The sequence below is a fragment of the Canis lupus genome, chromosome 24 (genome assembly GCF_048164855.1).
Source record: "Canis lupus baileyi chromosome 24, mCanLup2.hap1, whole genome shotgun sequence".
NCBI classification, from domain to species: Eukaryota; Metazoa; Chordata; class Mammalia; order Carnivora; family Canidae; genus Canis; species Canis lupus.
The window spans coordinates 41,972,770-41,992,035 of record NC_132861.1 but is presented as its reverse complement, the minus strand read 5'-3'; the positions used below and the strand labels follow the sequence as shown (position 1 = coordinate 41,992,035).

General features: G+C 41.5%; 1 long non-coding RNA gene across 3 annotated transcripts; it reads right to left on the bottom strand.

The window, feature by feature from the left end:
• Positions 1-3,154: 3,154 nt before the first annotated feature.
• Positions 3,155-14,784, bottom strand: LOC140616108 (uncharacterized). Of its 3 annotated transcripts, none has more exons than XR_012016636.1 (6): positions 14,545-14,783; positions 13,208-13,348; positions 12,771-12,887; positions 12,502-12,617; positions 8,996-9,087; positions 3,155-4,747 (listed from the first exon to the last, which is right to left on the bottom strand). It is a non-coding gene; the product is annotated as an uncharacterized lncRNA (long non-coding RNA). The 3 variants fall into 3 exon arrangements; XR_012016638.1 differs by having other exon boundaries at positions 14,646-14,767; XR_012016637.1 differs by lacking the exon at positions 3,155-4,747 and adding an exon at positions 6,632-6,779 and having other exon boundaries at positions 14,545-14,784.
• Positions 14,785-19,266: the final 4,482 nt, after the last annotated feature.

The window sequence follows — 19,266 nt, the reverse complement described above, 5'->3', positions numbered from 1 at the left end:
AGCTTGTGTAGCCCTTCATCCGTTGAAGGGAATCTGGATTGTTTCTGGTTTGGGGCTATTATTGATAAGCATTATTATCATTGCTACAAACACTCATATACAGAGTTTTTTTGTGAACTTAAGTCTCTATTTCTTTGGGATGAAGGCCCAGGAGGGCAGTCACTGGGTTGTAGTAGTTGCATGTTTAATTTTTTTTTAAAGGATTTTCTTCATTTATTTATTAGGAGAGAGAACAGGAGCTGGGAGAGGGGTAAGAGAGAGCAAGAGAGAGAATCTCAAGAAGACTGAGCACTGAGCACGGAACCTAATGGAGGGCTTGATCCCAGGACCCTGAGATCATGACCTGAGACAAAATTGAGTTGGATACTTAACCTACTGAGGCACCCAGGAGCCCCTGCATGTTTAATTTCTTATGAAACTGCCAAACTCTTTCCCAGAAAGGCTGTACCATTTGAGATTTCCATCAGTAGTTTGATGAGTGCTCAAGTTACTCTGCATCCTTGCTTAGCATCTTGTGTTGTCACTATTTTTTAGTTTAGCTCTTCTGGTCATTATTTACTGGTATCTCCTTGTGGTTTTGATTTGCCTTTTACCAATGACTAATGGTGTCAAATATCTTTTTATATGCTTCTTTGCCATTTTAAAAAAGATTTTATTTATTTATTCATGAAAGACACACAGAGAGAGGGGGGCAGAGACACAGGCAGAGGGAAAAGCAGGCCTCCTGCGGGGGGGCCTGATGTGGGACTCGATCCCAGGACCCTGGGATCACGACCTGAGTCAAAGGCAGATGCTCAACCACTGAGCCACCCAGCTACCCTGCTTATTTGACATTTGTTTATCCTCTTCTGTGAAATGTCCCTTCCTGTCATTTGCTCATTCTTCCACTGGATTGTTGTTTGTTTTCCTGTTGAGTTATGAGAGCTCTTTGTATATTCTACATACTAGTTCTTTGTCAGGTATGTGGTTTGCAAAGGTTTTCTCCCAGTCTACAGCTTTTCTTTTTTATCCTCTCAACAGGGTCTTTGTCAGAGAAAGAATTTTTAATTTCATGAAGTCTAATTTATTAAGTTTTTTTCTTTCAGAGATTGTGCTTTTTTTTTCAAGTGTAAGTACTTTTTGCCTAGCTCTAGATCCTGAAGACTTTCTCCTCTGTTTTCTTCAAAAAGTTTTATAGCTTTCCATTTTACTAGGTCCATGATCTGCTCTGGGTTTTTTATAAGGTATTTTTTTTTAAATAAGGTTTGAGACTTAGGTTGGGGTTCATATTTTTGCCTGTGGATGTCCTAGTGTTCCAGCACCATTAAGGTGACATTTCCTCCTCCATTAGATTGCTTTGCACTCTTGTCAAACATTCATTGGCCATATTTGTGTGGGCCTATTTCTGGGTTCTTTATTCCATCCCACTGATCTGAGTGTACTCTTCCACCAATACTATGCAATCTTGATTCCTGCAGCTATATAATATGTCTTAAAATCACGTTGGCTACTTCCTCCTTCCTTATTCTTCTTTTTAAAAATTGTTTTATCTATTCTGGTGCCTTTCCCTTTCCATATACATCTTAAGATAATCTTGCCTAAATCTATAAAAGTTCCTGCTGGGATTTTGATAAGAATTATGTTAAAACTGTATATAAATTTGGGGATAATCGACATGATCATGATGTTGAGTACTCAAGCCATACACACAGTGTGTCTCTCAAAGAAGTAGAGCTTCTTTGACTTCTTTCATCAGCATTGTGTAACTTTCCACACACAAGTCCTATACATGTTTTGTTAGATTTATACCTAAGTCATTTACTTTTCTAAAGCAATTGTGACTGGTATCATATTTGTAATGTCTGTCCACATATTCATTGTTAGTATATAGAAATAAGATTGATTGTTATAAGTTTATCTTGTATCCTGTGACTCTGCTACACATACATATTAATTCTAGGAGATTGATTGATTGATTGATTGGTTTTTCCCTTGGGATTTTCCACAATAGAAAATCATATAATTTTCATGGGGACAAATTTCCTTATGTGGCATTATTTCTATTTTTATTAATGCCAGTGTAACTTTTTATTTCCTTTGAGACAACCTCTTTGGATCATCTTGCAGTGTGTTGTTTAGTTTCTAAGAGTTTAGAGATTTTCGTGTTATCTTTCCATGTTTGATTTCTAGTTGGATTCCACTGTGGTTGGAAAATACACTGTATGATTTCAATTATTTTAAATGTTTTGAGCTCTTTTTTGTGGCCCAGGGTATAACGTATTTTGATATATTTTCCACTGGTACTTGGAAAGAATGTGTATTCTGATGTTATCAGGTGGAGGGTTCTATAAATATCAGTGAGGTCCTATTAGTTATTGATGTTGAATTCTATACTGTTGCTGATTTTCTATTTAGTTGTTCTACCAATTGTTGAGCAGAGTGGTGAAGTCCCCAAGTATAATTGTGAATTTCTCTAGAATATGTATGAGACAGAAAAAAAACCCCAGAGAACTTAGCACCATGTCATTATTAGAGACCTGAGGGCCCTAGCCAGTCTGCCTTCTTCTCTCCACCTTTTAGAATCTTACATTTGTTTTATATATAGTGTCCAGGATTTATAGTTGTGATGAGGCTATGTAAAATTGCATGTACCCATAACTTCAAGATTCATTATTTTTATGGAAATAAAATGTTATGGTTCATATTGAATACTTCTTTGTAAATTTTACCCAATTCCATGTTTTTTTCTCCTACCCCATGTATCTTTCCCATATATTTTATGTTTATCCAGAGGTGCTTATGTGTTTCAAATTTTATGTTACATCTTATGCAAAAAGAAATCCAAAATGGATCATAGATCTAAAAGTAACATAAAGCTATAAAATTTTTTGAGGACAATATAGGTTAGTCAAAGTGTTCTTTGGTGTGATGCAAATAGTAACAAACTGTAGAAGAAAAAATGACTAATTAGACTTCATCAATGTCAAAAGGTTTTGCTCTGCAGAAGATACCTTTAAAAGAATGGAAAGAGAAGAGGAAAAAGAGAAAGTATTTGCAAATCGCATATGTGACAAAGGATTTTTACATAGACTATATAAAGAATTCTCAAAATTCAACAATAAGAAAACAAACAATCCAGTTTTTTTTTTAAGAATTTATGTATTTATTTGAAAGAGAGAGACAGTGAACATGAGCATGGAGGGAGAGACAGAGAGAGAAACAGATTCCTTGCTGAGCAGAGAGCCCAATGACTCAGGGCTCAATCCCAGGACCCTGGGATCATGACCTGAGCTGAAGGCAGATGCTTAGCCAACTGACTGAGCCACCCACGCACTCCCAGTTGGTTGTTGTTTTTTTTTTTTTTTTAATGAGCAAAACATTTGAGCAAATACTTCTACGCTAGATAGATATACTAATGACAAATAATCACTTTCAGAATGTTCAAATTGATAGTAATTAGAAAAAAATCGAATTAAGCCACAATGAAATATATACCTATAGCTATTAAAATGACTAAAAACTAAAAAGCCTGGCAATGCCATGTGCTGGAAAGGATGTGGCAAAACTGGAACTCCCATTCAGAAAAACTGCTTGGCAGTTTCTTATAAAGTTAAATATGTACTTACTCAACTGCCCAGCAATCCTATTTCTGTGTTGTTGCTAAGTGAAATGAAAATCTATGTTCACACAAAAACTTGTGTGTGAGTGTTTAACAGCAGCTTTACTGATAAGCGTCAAAGGCTGACAGGAAACCTAAATGTCTCTCAACTTAGGAATGGGTAAATAAAACAGGTCATCTATGAGGTGGGATAGTACCTAATAATGAATAAAATAACTTGATATAAGCAACAACTTGGAGCATATCAAGGGCATTATGTTGAGTGAAGAAAGCCAATCTCAAAAGGTTACACTATGGTTCCATTGACAGAATGTTCTGGAGAAGAAGGCTGTAATGACAACTTAGAGATCAGTGGTTGTAAGAGCATGGGGGGATTTGGGGGAGTAGGGTGAGGTTTGACTAAGAGGTAGCAGAGGCAAATTTAGGGATGTGTGTGATGAAACTGTGCTGTATCTTGATTGTGGCAAAAGCAACGTAACTCTGAATTTGTCAAAACTCATAGAACTGTATAGCAGGAAAAGTACATTTTATTGTATGTAACTAAAAAGTAGAGAAGTTACATGAGTGATGTTATATACTATACTCCTCCTTCTGCAACTTTCTTATTTAGTCAACATTTTGAAATTTTCACATCTATCCATGTCTTGGAAAATGTTTAATAGGTAGAAAGAATTTCAAGTGGAGGGACTATTGAGTACAAAGATTCAGAAATAATATGACCGGGAGGGTTATCTGTGCACTTGATTCTAAAATGGAAAATTCCTTTTAAGTGGAGCAGGTTCCAGATGACCCCCTGGGGATCGCTGCTTGGACATGAAGGTTGACAGAGTTTATCTGTCACAGCCACTGATTCTGACTTCAAGGCTGTTGTTCTCAAAAGGTGAATTTTTCCAGGGACTTCAGCTATATCAACATTAAGTAAAGAACATGAGGAGAAAAGTCTCTACATTCTTTCTAGTTTGTTTTTGGCCAGTCCTGTAAGAATCAAATTTATGTATGCATATCGCATTGGAAAGAGCACCAGATGAGTTCTAGTCCTATTTTATCATCTAAATACTTGGTGACGTTGGCAAGTCATTTAAATACGTGGAGTTGCTTTCCTCTTCCATAAAACGTGGGGTTGTGCTGAATTATTTTGTTTCTTTCTACCTATGAAATGTAAGGTGATATTAATCAAACCTCTGAAGCATTCAGTTGTCCATTCAACTGCCTGACATGTCTCAGGAACTTATCTAGGTGTCCTAGATACAAGTAAGAATCAGAGTCCTCGGTTGAGTGGGGGGCTAAACACAATCATAGGACAATGGATGGGTTGGTTAAGGCCTGGAGAAGCACCAACAAGAGAGCAGTTCATAGCCAATGTGGGAGTCAGGGGAGGACATGAAGGCCAAGAATGCCGAATAAGCATCCAGGCACACCGCCCCGACCCCCCCACCCCCCAGTTCACTGCTGCTTCTCTGGCTCTTCACATCTGATTTTGTTTGAGAAAGAAAATATTCTTCTTCCTCCACCAATCTGTCAGTGGACTTAAATGAACAGGAAGCTCCAGCCCCTTGGCCATGCTTAATGCTCAGACGTGTCTTCTCTCAAGTCGTCATTTCTTATTTAACAAAACATAAAAGGAAGACTATCTGAAACTGGAGGGCCCAGCGCTTCTGTAGATGTAAAGCTGTGAAAGCTTTCCCAGCGATGAGTAAGCATTTAGAATCTGGTCGTGTTGTGTGTGTGTGTGTGTGTGTTTTGTTTTTTTTTTTAAAGTGGTAACAGCCTAGCTTTGAGAAATATGTGTAGCACATTTTCCCACACTTCTAAAGAAACAACAAAATAAATAAATATTCTAGAAGATGATTTTAGAGAATGAACATAATTCCTGCCCATTAATTACCACATGATTTGATGCCAGGAATGTTCATTTAAAAACATTAAAAACCATCCAGGAGGTTAAATGACAAGAGAAATTCTGGTGGCAAAAATCTAATGGTCCACGAATACAGTCCCACGTATATGTGAGAAAGCATAAAACTCTAAGTGTGAAATGACTACTATGTATTAGAAATACATGTGTCAAAGACAGAACAGAGTTTCTGCATATACTAGAGAATCTTGATTAACTGAAAGTGTTTATTCAAGTTTGAATAGGAAATGGGAAGATTTTTTTTTAGCACTTTAACATCTACTGTTGAAACTCTTACTAAAATATATAACCTTTCCTGACTTTCTAACCACAAAGAATCATCATGGTTGAATTAACCCTTGAAGACTGAGGTATCAAAACACCCATGCTAATGGCCAGCTGCGGTAGATCCCGGGGTTCAAGACCAGTCCTCTCAGAACCTCAGGTAGACCCTAGAATATCCTTTTGGAGAGATAAATTCCAGATGCCAGCTTTACTTTTTTTAATTTAAATTCAGTTAGCCAGCATAAAGCCCATCATTAGTTTTAGATGTAGCGTTCAACAATTTATCAGTTGCCCTATATAACCCCCAGTGCTGCTCACATCACATGATGCCAGTTTTAAAACATTGTTTAAATCCTCTCTTCTCCCCAGGTCGTAGGGAGCAACCAACAGTCTAGCAAAGAACAACTTCCATTTTATTGACTCTGGTCAGTTGAGATTTGACTGCTTTTGGAGAAGAATGCTCATGAGTATAGTTGCTGAATCATATGGTGCACCTCAAGGAATATTCCTCTCAGATCCTTTTTGATTATTATGGGCAAAGCAGTTACTTTACAGTGGAAAAATGTGGCAGACACCACCTTAACCAAATGACCAAAGGCAACCACCTTGCTGACCCAAGTCAACAGCACGTGTCTCCTGCTGGGCCACTCTGAGAACCCGGCATCACATCTGTGGTATTCCTGCCCAAAGTGCATACTCTGAATCTAGTCATGAGGAAACATCAAACAATCTGAGTGGAGGGAGAGCCTGCCAAATAACTGACCTGTACGCTTCAAAAATACCAATGTCATGAGAAAGAAAGGCTCGGGGAAATGTCCCGGATCCCAGGAGACTGAAGAGACAAGACATCTGAATTCAACATTTGGATTGTTTTGCTATAAAATGAGACATCGCGGGGACAACTGACAAAGCCTTAATAAGGTCAATAGGTAAGATAATAACTTTGTTTGAGTGTTCATTTCCTGATTTTGATCCTTGTCCCACGGTCACACAGGAGAACTCCTATATAATATAAACAAGTATTTAGGAAATAGATCATCACGTCTGCAACTTATTCTTAAATGGACGTGAGAGAACCTATTGGTTGATGAAATTGTTTCATCTCTTGACTGTCGTGGTGGTTACAAAGGTCACACAAGGGTATGTATTTGTCAAAGGTCATCAAACTCTATTTAGTGCATGAATTTTACGGTTTGTAACCATACTGCAATGAATAAAGCTGATTTTTTTAAATGTTCATTTTGATATTGTATGATATTTTTTGTGACTTATTGTGACTCGCGTGACAAGCCATATGAACTACCTTTCTAGCTTTTACTTGTATAGTTTGATATTGATTGATCGATTGCCTAACCTGACACATGAAATTCAATAGTCCCTGAATGGTTACGAGCTCACTCTTTCCATTATGTCTTTTATCTCATCTGTTTTAAGTAGTTTGCAAATAGGCACAAGGCTCTCATTCAAATTTGCCTGCTTCTTAAACACTGCAAATATTTTGTCTGAAAAATCTTTTTTTTTTTTGTCCATAAAAGATCTCTCCAACATAAAACAATCCGTATAGTTTGTATTACATAAAAAAGAAAAAAGAGGAAAAGCATGTTGGCTCCTTCAAAGGAAATGAGAAACTAGGACTAGGGCCATTTCTGATCACTAAATAATAGGATTTCAGTTGGTCCGTATCCCACAGGAGCTTAGCTATTAACTCAGCCTAGGAAAGGAATTGCAAAATGGACTATCTCCTGTTGAGAAGCCATTCAGATGCCTTTACATTGCACCACCAAAGGCTTGAAGAAAGGTGAGCCGCTAGGGTCAGCAGGTACCATAAAAATTGGCTCTCAAACCTCAGGAGTGAAAGGCTGTTAGTAAAGTAGAAGCATTTCCGACCAACACGTGGATTTGGACCTGACCCACATGAGCAAGGCAGCATGAGGCTGCAGGCTGCATCCAGGGGCCAGAGCTTAACAGAGAAGTGAGCTGGCAATGTGGCAGCTCTCCTTCCTCCTGGACCTACGAAATCAACCGGGTGTCCAAGCACACCTCCTGCTCTGTGGCTCAGTTTCCTTATCTGCAAGATGAAAGGCTGCACCGAGTAATCTTTACAACTGTCTAACATCCCATGATTCAGAATCTCAGCATCTCTGGTATGGAGCACAGAGGCTTTTCTACTCCCTAATTTTTGTCATTTTTCTCCCTCTCACATCCCAAATGGCAATATTTATTTTCTGCCGTACTACAGGAGACATTCTCTGGATAAGAGGAAACATTTAAATTGTTTCCATTGTGGTTTTTGCTTACTAGGGGATAGAACATATTCCTTTTTCTCTGCCTCCCCAGCCCCCACCCCTCTAATTCCTGGGAGGAGCCATAAAACTCTCCACAGGGTGTACAGTAACAGGGTACAGATACAGCTATTAGATAGAAATACTTTATGTTCGCTTTAAGTACCTAGGGATGCCTAAGTAATTGAGTAACTTTATCTCATAAGTAGCAATAACATCTGTGCGAACGAACCTGTAGATTCTGTTATCATCACCTACAAATGAACAGATTAGATTCTGGATTGTACGTTCCTGACAGTGCAAGAGGCCAGTTTAAGCACCAGCTTAGAACCTCACTCAGTTTTGCCTTATGGTGCAAATGGCTGGTTTAAAGTTGGCCTACGTTTGGAAACGGGAACATGCTGGAAGGCACCAGGATCTAACACCCCAGAACATTGCCTCTTTGGCATATGGATCATTTTGAGAACCAGCTGGAGAAGGAAAAGCTTTAAACACAGGGTACAGGTTTCCTTTTGTAAAGGAAATTTACATCACTAGAGACATCTTCCCCTCCTGTGCTGGGAAGAGGAGGACTCTTGAAGAGGCACCACGATAAATGTCACTAAACAGTCTTTGTTTAGCATACTTTTCCTCATTGCCTTACCACAACTTGTCTCCCCTCCCAGGAGCCAAGACCCCTCTTCCTTTGTCTAACCTACGATGGTATATATAAACCCGAGTTCCAACGTCCGCGTTAGGTTACTCGGTGCCGAGTGCTCCCATGTTTACACACAAAGCACAAAATTAGGTTCTGTTTGCTTTCTCTTGTCAATCTTTGACCAGCCTAATTTATAGAACCCCAGCAGGAGAACCTAAGATGGATAGAGGAAGAAAATTTTTTTTTCCCTTTACCCAAGTGCTCTACCTGGACTAAAATATTAGAATATACATTCTTACCTTATAGAAGAGAGATGTGCCCAGACTTACGTAAGAAGCTATTTTTCATTCGTTTGAGGTTACCCTGGGGAACTGTTTGCCAGAGTGTCTTCCTGAGAACGGTAGTCATGAGAGAGAGATGTGCATGAAAAAAGAGATTCTGAGGTCAAGTACATAGAGAAATGGTACATGTTCTACCCCTCATGGGAGAGTCACAGTCTACACTGGCCCATTCAAGGCTCTAAGATGTTCTGCAGCATTAAAATACATTTAACTTTATGATTAACTTTGTTTAACTTGTAGCATTCCAAATTTAAGTGACTCAGAACCCTTTTCCCATATAAACTCTTCTTATTCTGCAAAACACACTTTGGGAAGCCTAGTACCAGGGTTCATTTTCCTGGCAAAGAGTCCACGATAATTTCTGGGCCAGTCTTTTCAACACTCCCAAGCTTCCCTGGCAGGACAGAAGTCTATCTCAGGGTGTAGGACACAAGGTAGCAATCACCCTGGTGGCACTACGCAAGAGTGGCAGAGGAAAGGGTTTGAGCAATGTTTGGGTCCGTGTAGGAGGAAAGGTTGTGGGTAGTGATGGAGGAGAAAAAAAGGATCCTCATTCTTTCTTAGGACTAGCAATCCCAGATTGCTAAACCTGGAAGTCTGATCTGAAAAGAAAAGAAAGTACAGAAAAGACAGTCTTTACTTTCATGATGAAGAGCTCGGACTCTAATCTTGGTCCAAATTTGGCTCAGCCCCTTGCTGGTCATGTAACCCTTGGCATTAAGCATATTTTATGTCTTTATTTCTTTGTTGTAAAATAGTAATTAGTATAGTACCTATTTCTTTAGCTTGTTGTGGGGATTAAATAAAATATTACAATGAAGAGACTTAGCCCCGTATCTGGCATAAACCAAGTGCTTGAAATAAAGTTCGATACTATCTTTGTCAATGGTAAAGATAGTTACAAAATAAGTTCAGAAATGCTAGCTACCAGTTCTATTAAAAAGTCAGCCAATGGAGAGCTACAGAACGTAAGTAGCAGGGGGACCTTCTGTATCGATGACGATCTTTGACTAGGACCCAAGCTCTTTGGCCCTAAAAGTGAAGTTAGGAAAGAAAACTACAACTTTGTTTAACGGTGCTTAGATAGGTAGATGTAGGTGATATATATATATATACTTTGTGTTTGTAAATCTCGGACCACATTATATCTCAGAGCCTGTTTCTAGATTTTTAATTTTATTTTTAAAAGTCCAGTCTGTTGTTTAATGGGTATAGAGTTTCAGTCTTGCAAGAGGAAAAGTTCAGGAGATCTATTGCACGACACCATCAACATGCCTAACGTTAGTGAAAAATACACTTGAAATGGTTAAGAAGGTAGGGGCGCCTGGGTGGCTCAGTCAGTCGGATGGCCGACTCTTGATTTCAGCTCAAGTCATGATCTCAGGAGTGAAATGTAGTAAAATAATTAGAGAGTGGTGACTTATGATGAGAATTTATTACATTTGTATTTAATATAATTTATATTATTGTCAGTATATATCATTTAGTTTTTAGTAATAATTACGTATACATACAATGGGATCACCTCCTGGCTCTGGAATATCACCCCTTGAAGGTCATGTGAGCTCCCCACTTCCCTCATGCCAGCTACACCAGTTTTCACGGCTTATACTTCCATCCCCTGAACCTCTGTTAACATCTGTTCTCTTCCTTAGTGTTATTGTTTTAGCTCTGGACATCTTCGTCTTGTGACCAGACTATTATAATTTCTTAAACTGTATCTTGACTTCCAAACGCTTCGCTCCAATCCTTCCTCTAGACAAAGCTTCTTAAACTATAAGGTGCATGTGAATCATCTGGGATTCTTATTAAAATGAAGATTTCCATTTAGTAGGTCTGGGAAGGTCTTGGGATTCGGCATCTCTAACAAGGTCTTGGATGGTGCTGGTACTGTCGATCCTCAACCACACTTTAAGCAGCAAAACTGGGCTTTGTTAAACTCTTGATAAAGTGTGACTCTGACCTTTCTACGCCCTGTTTCCCAAATACCTCAGGCTGTTTCACATCTTTGTGCTTTATTAATATTGCGCCCACTGCTTGAAATCACTCTGCTCCCTCTTGCCTCTGCCTAGGAAATGCCTTCTCTTTCAAAGCACTGCTGTGTGGCAGTGTCTCCTGTGACGCCTCTTCTGACAACCCCAGTTAGGAAGGGGCCCCCTCCCGTCGAGTCCCCCATTGCCAGCACATCCATCTTATGACACTGCTGCATTAATTTGTTTGTGTGACTTTCTCCATCATTAAATTCTGACAACGAACATTCCCCAGGCCATGTTCTGACCTCAACTCAAATGTCATTTCCTCAGAGAGTTCCTCTGACCCCCTGAGAAGCCTCCCATCCTTGCCTGGTCACTCTCTTTTCTACTATGCCTGATTTTTTTGTTTGTTTGTTTTTTGGGTTTTGTTTTTTTTTGTTTTTTGTTGTTGCTGTTGTTGTTTTTTTGAGAGCACCATTCACACTCTACAATGATCTTGTTTTAGTTTTTAGCAGAAGCAGTCTTAGTGCATTTGAGACTGGTAGTTGGTAGGCTGATTACACAAAAATTGGGGAATCATAGAAAAGTGATTATGTCAAAAAAAAAAGTGATTATGTCTATGTTAAATATTTCGGTGAAAATATAAATAAATGCACATTCATTTGCCTCGGTTTCAACCGAGAAACAAGGTCATCATACTGAATAGGAGTTTGTTGATTCAGGTTCCGCATCATTTTTCTTGCATAAACTACAGACATAGAGCATCGTCTATAATTTCTGGTTTCGGTTGCTTCAAAGTGAAGCATGAGCATAAAGGGACTTGGAAAGCAAGATTGAAACTTGTTTCCTTATCTTTTACAATTAGGCCTTGCCCACGTCTAATTTAAAGGCATTGTTCGAAAGCAACCCACAATTACCAAATCTCCCGAAGCATGCAATTTAGCTTTTTTTTTTTTTTTTTTTTTTTTACAACAAACATTTTATTTTGGAGTAATTTTAGATTTACAAATAAGTTGCAAAGCTAGTATGGGGGTTCCTGAATACTCCTCACTCCACTTCTCCCAGTCATTAACATCTACATTTGTCAAAACTAAGAAACCGACAATGACATATTAAATAATAATTAACTCCATGCTTTATCTGGATTTTACTCCCTTGTCCATTGCCTCTTTCTGTCCAAGGATCAAAGCCCCAGTGCCACATTGAACTTGGTTGTCCCATCTCCCCAGATTCCTCTGGTCTTTGACAGTCTGTCTTTTCTTGCTTTTCATAACCTTGACTATCTTGAGAAGTACTGGCCAGGTATCTGTAGAATGTCTCCCAATATCTAATGTTTTTTTCATGAGACTGGAGATGTGGATTTTTGGAAAGGATACACAGAGATGAGATGCCCTTCAGGCACATAATATCTATCCACTTGCATCACTGTTGATAATAACCTTCACATAATTTACTTTTTGTAAAAAGGATGCTCATCCTTTGAGCACTTACATTTTGTTGAGTTATATACTATTTCGTTGAATAAGGTAATCAGAAACAGAAATAGAAGAGGCACCCTCTGGATCAGGAGCAAAAACACAATGGATCTGGATCAGTGTGGGTGTCGCCTGGTGGGAACAGAGGGGTTAGGAACACAGCCATCAACCTGACAGGGGCTGTTTCCCTCCTCCCCCGTGAGTGCAAGGAGCTTGCCTGACATATTCATCACTGAACCCCCAGCATTTCGTACAGTGCCTGGCACACGGCGGGAAACTCATTACCTGCTTGTTGAATGAATACAAGCACAGGGCGAACTCCAGGTGTGTGTCAGTCAGGGTCCAGTGAGAAGATATTTGAACAGAGAGAACTTGATTGATAACCTAGTGCAAAGTTGTTAACTAGAAAACAGAAATGGCAGAAAGATAGCAATAAATTATCATGGAAGCAGCAACTATAGGAAGCAGCCATCACCTCTAGGGCTTGGAAACAAAGACATGAGGCTGAAACCATTGAATCTTGGGTGCTTGGAGGAATTGTCACTCTGCCCACCCCAACCCCCCAGGGTTGAAAACTAGAGCAGGAGCAAAGATGGCTTCCTGAGGGACTGTGAAGAGACCAGCTCTGTGAGCGTTGGAAATACTGCACACTGGATTAGGTGGCTGTCATGGACAGAACCGCTGCTCCAGGGTGAGGAAGTGTTGCCAGCATTGCTGCTCACAGGAGCCGGAAGTGGTCAGGGAAGGAGCATGTCCTTCTTCTTCCTCCAGCCTTTCAGTTCCCCTCCAGCATCTTCTAGGCATACACCAAAAATGTGGTTGGCTGCGCCTCAGTGGCAGATCCCAGAGCAGGCTGTGGAAGGCTGGGTTTGGAGCAGAGAGAAGCTAGCTTGGTGGCTGCCCAGGTATAAATTAAGTCACAATAATTGTTAATGCAACTTCCCCTTCCCACCCACACCACTGCAAGGGCTCAGCCGCCATGTCTTGGCCCCTTCCCTTCCGGTATCTTGTGGGGTCCCTAGAAGTGTCTCAGCAACAGTAGGAATGCCTTTGATGTGCAGATTTCAACGCTGCCCTTGTCTCCAGGTCAGTGACCGGGGCTGTGATGATCCAGGCTGGTGATCTCATCTCACCCCTTTCACTAGGAAGCAATTCTTCTGCTGGGTTCTGTTCTCTGAAATGTGCCCACCCCCAGAGTTACTTGGACCCAAGATGTAACATGTAACATTGTTGACATTAAGTCAACAATTCTTTTAATTTTATATAAAATCCTTTTCTCCCCAGGTCACTGACACACGTCCATTTTTCTGGCTGGGTCAGGTGTGGGTTCAAGAGCAGGTGACTCCAGATTTAAGACCTGCTTGCTTTCTGTCAAACATGGAGGAGGCTGAAGTCAAGCCTTTCCTATCTACCCCAATTCTAGAAGCCTATTCAAACCATTGAATCTATAGACATTTATTTTGATGATAAAATAAAGGTTGAGGCAGTTATAAACAGTTAAGGATATGGATCCAAACATTTAATATATAAAAGCTGTTTTGCACATGTCTCATCAGGAAGATTTTTTTTCTCCATTGAGGTTTCCAAAAATATAAGTCCAGTAGAGTTTGGACTGAAGAAGCCTTCCTTTTCTGGTAAATCTGCTCAGCAAATATAGCCATTCCTTGTCGCAATAAGGAATTTCAAATCAAATTTAGGATTATCTTTCTTGAACAAATAAGTGGCAGGGCGCCTGGGTGGCTCAGTTGGTTAAGCATCGCCTTTGACTCAGGTCATGATCCCAGAGTCCTGGAATCGAGCCCCACATCAGGCTCCCTGCTCAGCGGGGAGTCTCATTCTCCCCTGGCCCTCACCCCACTCATTCTCTCTCTCTCAAATAAAAAAAATAGAATCCTTTAAAAAACAACAACCAACAACAACAAATAAGTAGTATTGTCAGTGTGTTAAGCACCAAGGCTTCCCAGTACTGTGAATTGTAAATATGAGAGGAGGGACAAAAAGGGAATAGTGCTTTCTCCCTGGCTTCACTAATGTCTTGCTGCTGTTTCGTCAGAGTTACCTGCCTAATGCCAGTCAATCATTTTAACTCATTTCCCAGGCTCCTACAGAAGAACCTGCAGCTTCCCCCAGACTCCCATCTGCAGCTGATTCTTTTCCTACATTTGATCAAATCATCCTCCCCTTGGGCTACAGATATTTCCTCTTCTTAAGCATTTCAGAATTTCAGAAATAACATCAACAGAGAGAGAATTTTTGAGGGCAGTGAAGCTACTCTGTATGACACCATAATGGTGAATCCGTGTCATCATACATTTATCAAGAGCCATAGAATGTACAACACCAAGAGCCAACCCTAATGTGAACTGCGGACTGTGGGTGACAACGACGTGTATCCATGGAGGTTCATCGACTGTAGCAAGTGAACTCCTCTGGTGTGGGGGCGTTGTGATAGTGGTGTGTTGGTGGAAGATATGGGAAATCGCTTCTGCTCAATTTTGCTGTGAATATAAAAGTGCTCTGAAAAATAAAGTCTATTAAGAAAAAAGAAAGTATAATAATGCCTTTGTTGAAATCGTTATTTAGTTTAAAGGCAAGGCACCATGACGATGACTTTTTCTCTTAAGGAACCTCAGTCATTTCTTTCAATTCGGTGTCTATCATCCACTTCCACCCTCCCAAGCCCAATTCACCACTCGTGGGGTGGGGGGGAGGGAGAAGAGCTATGTATGTTAGGGTTGTGGTCACCAGACATACTCGAGCCTCAGTTCTGGATAATCCAAGAACCCATGTCACTGTAGGTCTTTCTTTTTCTCCTCCCCTCCCCCTTTTTAAAAGATTTTATTTATTTATTTATTTGAGAGAGAGAGTAGGAGTAGGGGGAGGGGCAATGGGGGAAAGCAGGCTCCCCACTGAGCAGGAAACCTGACTCAGGGCTCCATCCTGGGACCCTGGGATCATGACCTGAGCCTAGGCAGACATTGAACCAACTGAGCCACCCAGGCACCCTCCCTAGGTCGCCATAAGCCTTCCAATGGCAGGGACTGAGTCTGATTTCTCTGGGCTTCCTCAGCACCTAACCCAATGCCTGGAACACATCATTTGCTTAATAAATATTTACTGAGTGAATGAATAACCAACAAAGAAGAAAAACAAATGGAGATTCGGGAGTTGGGTAGAAGCGTTTCATGGAGAAAAGGTTTGAAGAAAAAAGAAGAGAAGGATGACAAAGCTTATATTTTTAGTATCCCTTCTTCTGTTCCTTGGCAACTCCCATGTAAAAAGCGGCAGAGACTGAGTCAGGAAGCCTCACTCCAGGTTTAGAAAACATTGTCAGGGTGACAGAAGAAGCTAGTCCCATCCTTCCTGCTGGCCTCACTCAGCCTGACTCCTTGCTTGGGAACACACAGTTCAGAAGCTGAGATTTCCAACAGTAGTGGCTTAGAGATCCCCACCAACCTCAGTACCCTGAAAGACAGGGAAGAGAGAAACTGGTCGGTCACGGGACTGGGTGGGTCAGATACAGCCACAACAATATGCACGCGCAGGCCCTCGTTGAAGCAAGGTTTTGAAATTCGTGAAGATGAACACATGTGACTTCAGGCCCACTTTGACCTTCGATTTTGCCATACGGGCTGACCCTGGCAGGACTCATAACCCGGGGGCCCAGGTTGGATCCCGTCCACGGACAAAAAAAATATCTGGCATAGGTGTTTCTTTTGGTTTTTTTGGGTTTTCGTTTTTTAATTCTAGTTCATTGCCAAGATTTAGAAATTGAGAAATTTCAGATCAAATCTGGATTTCCGGCTTCGGGTGAAAAAGCAGATCTGGGAACAGCTGGCCTGTGTTTCCTCATGGCTACAATGTGCTGGCAGGGGAGGGGCAGCTTCCTTCACCTGACTGGTCTCTCCCTTTAACCCACCCGGCTGGCCCTGTGGGGGCTGGCAGGTCCACCCCTTGCTTCTCTGAACACCACCCAGAAAGGGCCTTCATGGGAATGAAGCTGATGGTGAGGGCAGACTTGTGTGATATATTCCTAAAAGGAGATTATTCCACTCATGAGCCATTCCGTTTAGCAGGGATCGAAGCTTCCTGGAGCCTCTCAAGTACAAGCCCCAGTAGAGAACGTCACAGTACTGTAATTGTATGGGGTGATTTAAAGATCCAAGATCAAGGCTTTGTCAATAGGACCGATTGTTCCTCTCTTTGCTCTTGTCCATTTGGCCCATTTCAAATGGCAGGGGAATGTCTTCATTTTTATATCACGTGTATATCTGGGCCAAACGTCCAAATGAAGGTATGTTTTTTTCCACATTAACATTTCACCATAACTCAAATTAAGGGAAGACTGCTGCGAGAAATAGTCTAAAAAAATTGGCTGAATTATGAAATTTGCACTTATTTGAAATACCATTTCCTACTGACATTTCCCTTCCGGCTGCCTTGGCATTAATGTAAGAATTATTTATGACTCAGCATTTCCCCACAACAGCTGCCCACAGGACAGAGCACGAACCCGAGGAAAAGAAAAGAACCACGCTGACTTCATTCTTTCAGCGACTTTCCTCCCAGCTGGGAAGAGGCAGCAGCTCCAGGAGGCAGGGCACGGGCTTCACGGGGGCCAAGCTGGGTTCAAACCTCGGCTCTGGAATGTACCAGCTATGTGACCTTGAAGCTATTGTCTGCAACAGGGGTCAGCAAACAATTTTTATAAAGGGGCAGCTCGCAAATATCTTCCGCTTTGCTCCCCATAGTGTCCCCGTCACAATTTCCCAATTGTTAGCAACTATTGTAGCACAAACCCAGCTGAACACAGTGTACTCGTCTACAGGGCTGCCATCACCAAGCACCACGGCCTGGCTGTGCTTAAGCACCAGAAATTAATTTTCTGACGGCTAGAAGTCCAAGATCGAGGTGTGGGCAGGGTTGGTTTCTTCCGAGGCCTCCCTGTCTGGCTTGGAGATGGCCGTCTTCTTGCTGTGTCTTCACAGGGTGATTCATCTCTGACCGAGTTATCTGTGTCCTAATCTCGTCTTTCTCTAAGGACATCATTCCTATTGGATTAGGACCCACCCTACTCGGTTCATTCTCACTTAATCACCTCCTTAAAGGCCCCCATCTCCAAATGTAGTCATATACTCAGGTACTGGGGGTTAGGACTTCAACGTATGGATTTGGTGCGGTAGGGGACACAATTCAGCCCATGACACCTTGTAAATGAGTAGTCTGGCTGTGTTCCGGTGAAATTTTGCAAAACCAGGCCTGTGGCCGCATGTGGCCTGTGGACCCAGCTTCGCAGACAGCTGGTCTCTACTGTCCCCTCCCTCGGCCCCCTCCCACCGTAGCCTCCCTCACAAGCTTCCACCTAAAAGGCCTCCCCCTAGGGTCATCAGGGGTCTCTCTTGCCCCTCACAGAGTCAGCTCCACCAAGGTGACCTCCTAGAGAGCCTCTCTCCCCTGGATTCTAGTGAAGGAATCCACTTCTTGGATATCCTATTCTACTGCCCCCACCCTTCCCTGATTCTTTGCTGGCACCTCCTCTTCCCAACCACTAAATGGTTCTAGGAGGGGTTCTCCTCCCCTCTTGCAGTATAATCTCTTCCAAGCTGATCTCAGCAACACTTAATGTCAGCTACCCTCTAGAAGCTGAGGACTTCCAAATATACAGCTCCAGCCCATACATCTAACTCCCTCCCCCAGATTTCCTCTTGTCAGTGTTTCTGTGATTTTGTGTGGTGCATCCTGGCTATTTACTGTTTGCTCTTAACTACTATAATCTCCAGGGTAAATTTAGTTCTGTCCTAAAACCGTTTCCAGGGCTCATCATCCCTGACCTAACTTCCTGCCCCACTGTCTTTTACCTGTTCCCCGTGCACACCATGTATTTCTTCATTCTTCACAGTTTATAATCACAAATATACATGATTGACTGATGTCTGTCCACTTTGGAGGACAGTGAACCCAAGAGAAGCGAGGATCCTGTCTTTTATTCTCTTAGCACGGAGCCTGGCACACTCTGGGGCTCAATCAATGCACATGGGACGATTAAAGAGCTTTAAGTAAAATAATTAAGTTCTCTGAGATACTGAGAACTATTTGATTTCGGTTCAGAATATTTTTATGTTAGGCTCTGCTTGCTTAGTTTAAGTTTTGACCCTCAGGAAGGTTTTCCCTGTGTATTTCCATTCCTTCTATATCCCTCAATTCTACTTGTGTGGGGAAATGGAGGCCACTGGGAGAATGAACATGCTGGACTCTATGTATTTCTTCAGTTTTGTGCATAAAAGGAGGGATAGAACCCCGGAGGCAGACAATCTAGGTTCATCTTTTTTTTTTTTTAAGATTTTATTTATTTATTCATGAGAGATACACAGAGTGAGGAAGAGACATAGGCAGAAGGAGAAGCAGGCTCCCCTGTAAGGAGCCTGATGTGGGACTCGATCCCAGGACCCCAGGATCATGACCTGAGCCAAAGGCAGACGCTCAACCACTGAGCCACCCAGGGGCCCCTCCTGGTTCAGGTTCCAAGTCCACTCCTTCCTAACTGTGTGACCCTGAGTAACTTGCTTAACTTCATTCCTCCTCAGTTTCCTCACCTGTAAAATGATGATGCTCACACTTGTGTTAAATGTACGGGGTCTGGACAGGGCCTGACACAGTGCTGGCATTAGTAAAGTTTCCTTATTTGTTTAACAGGTATTTTTTATGTGCTCACAAGTGGAACAGGTACTATTTCAGGCTTTGGGGATATAGTGGTAAGTGAGTCAGCCCAATCCTACGCTTG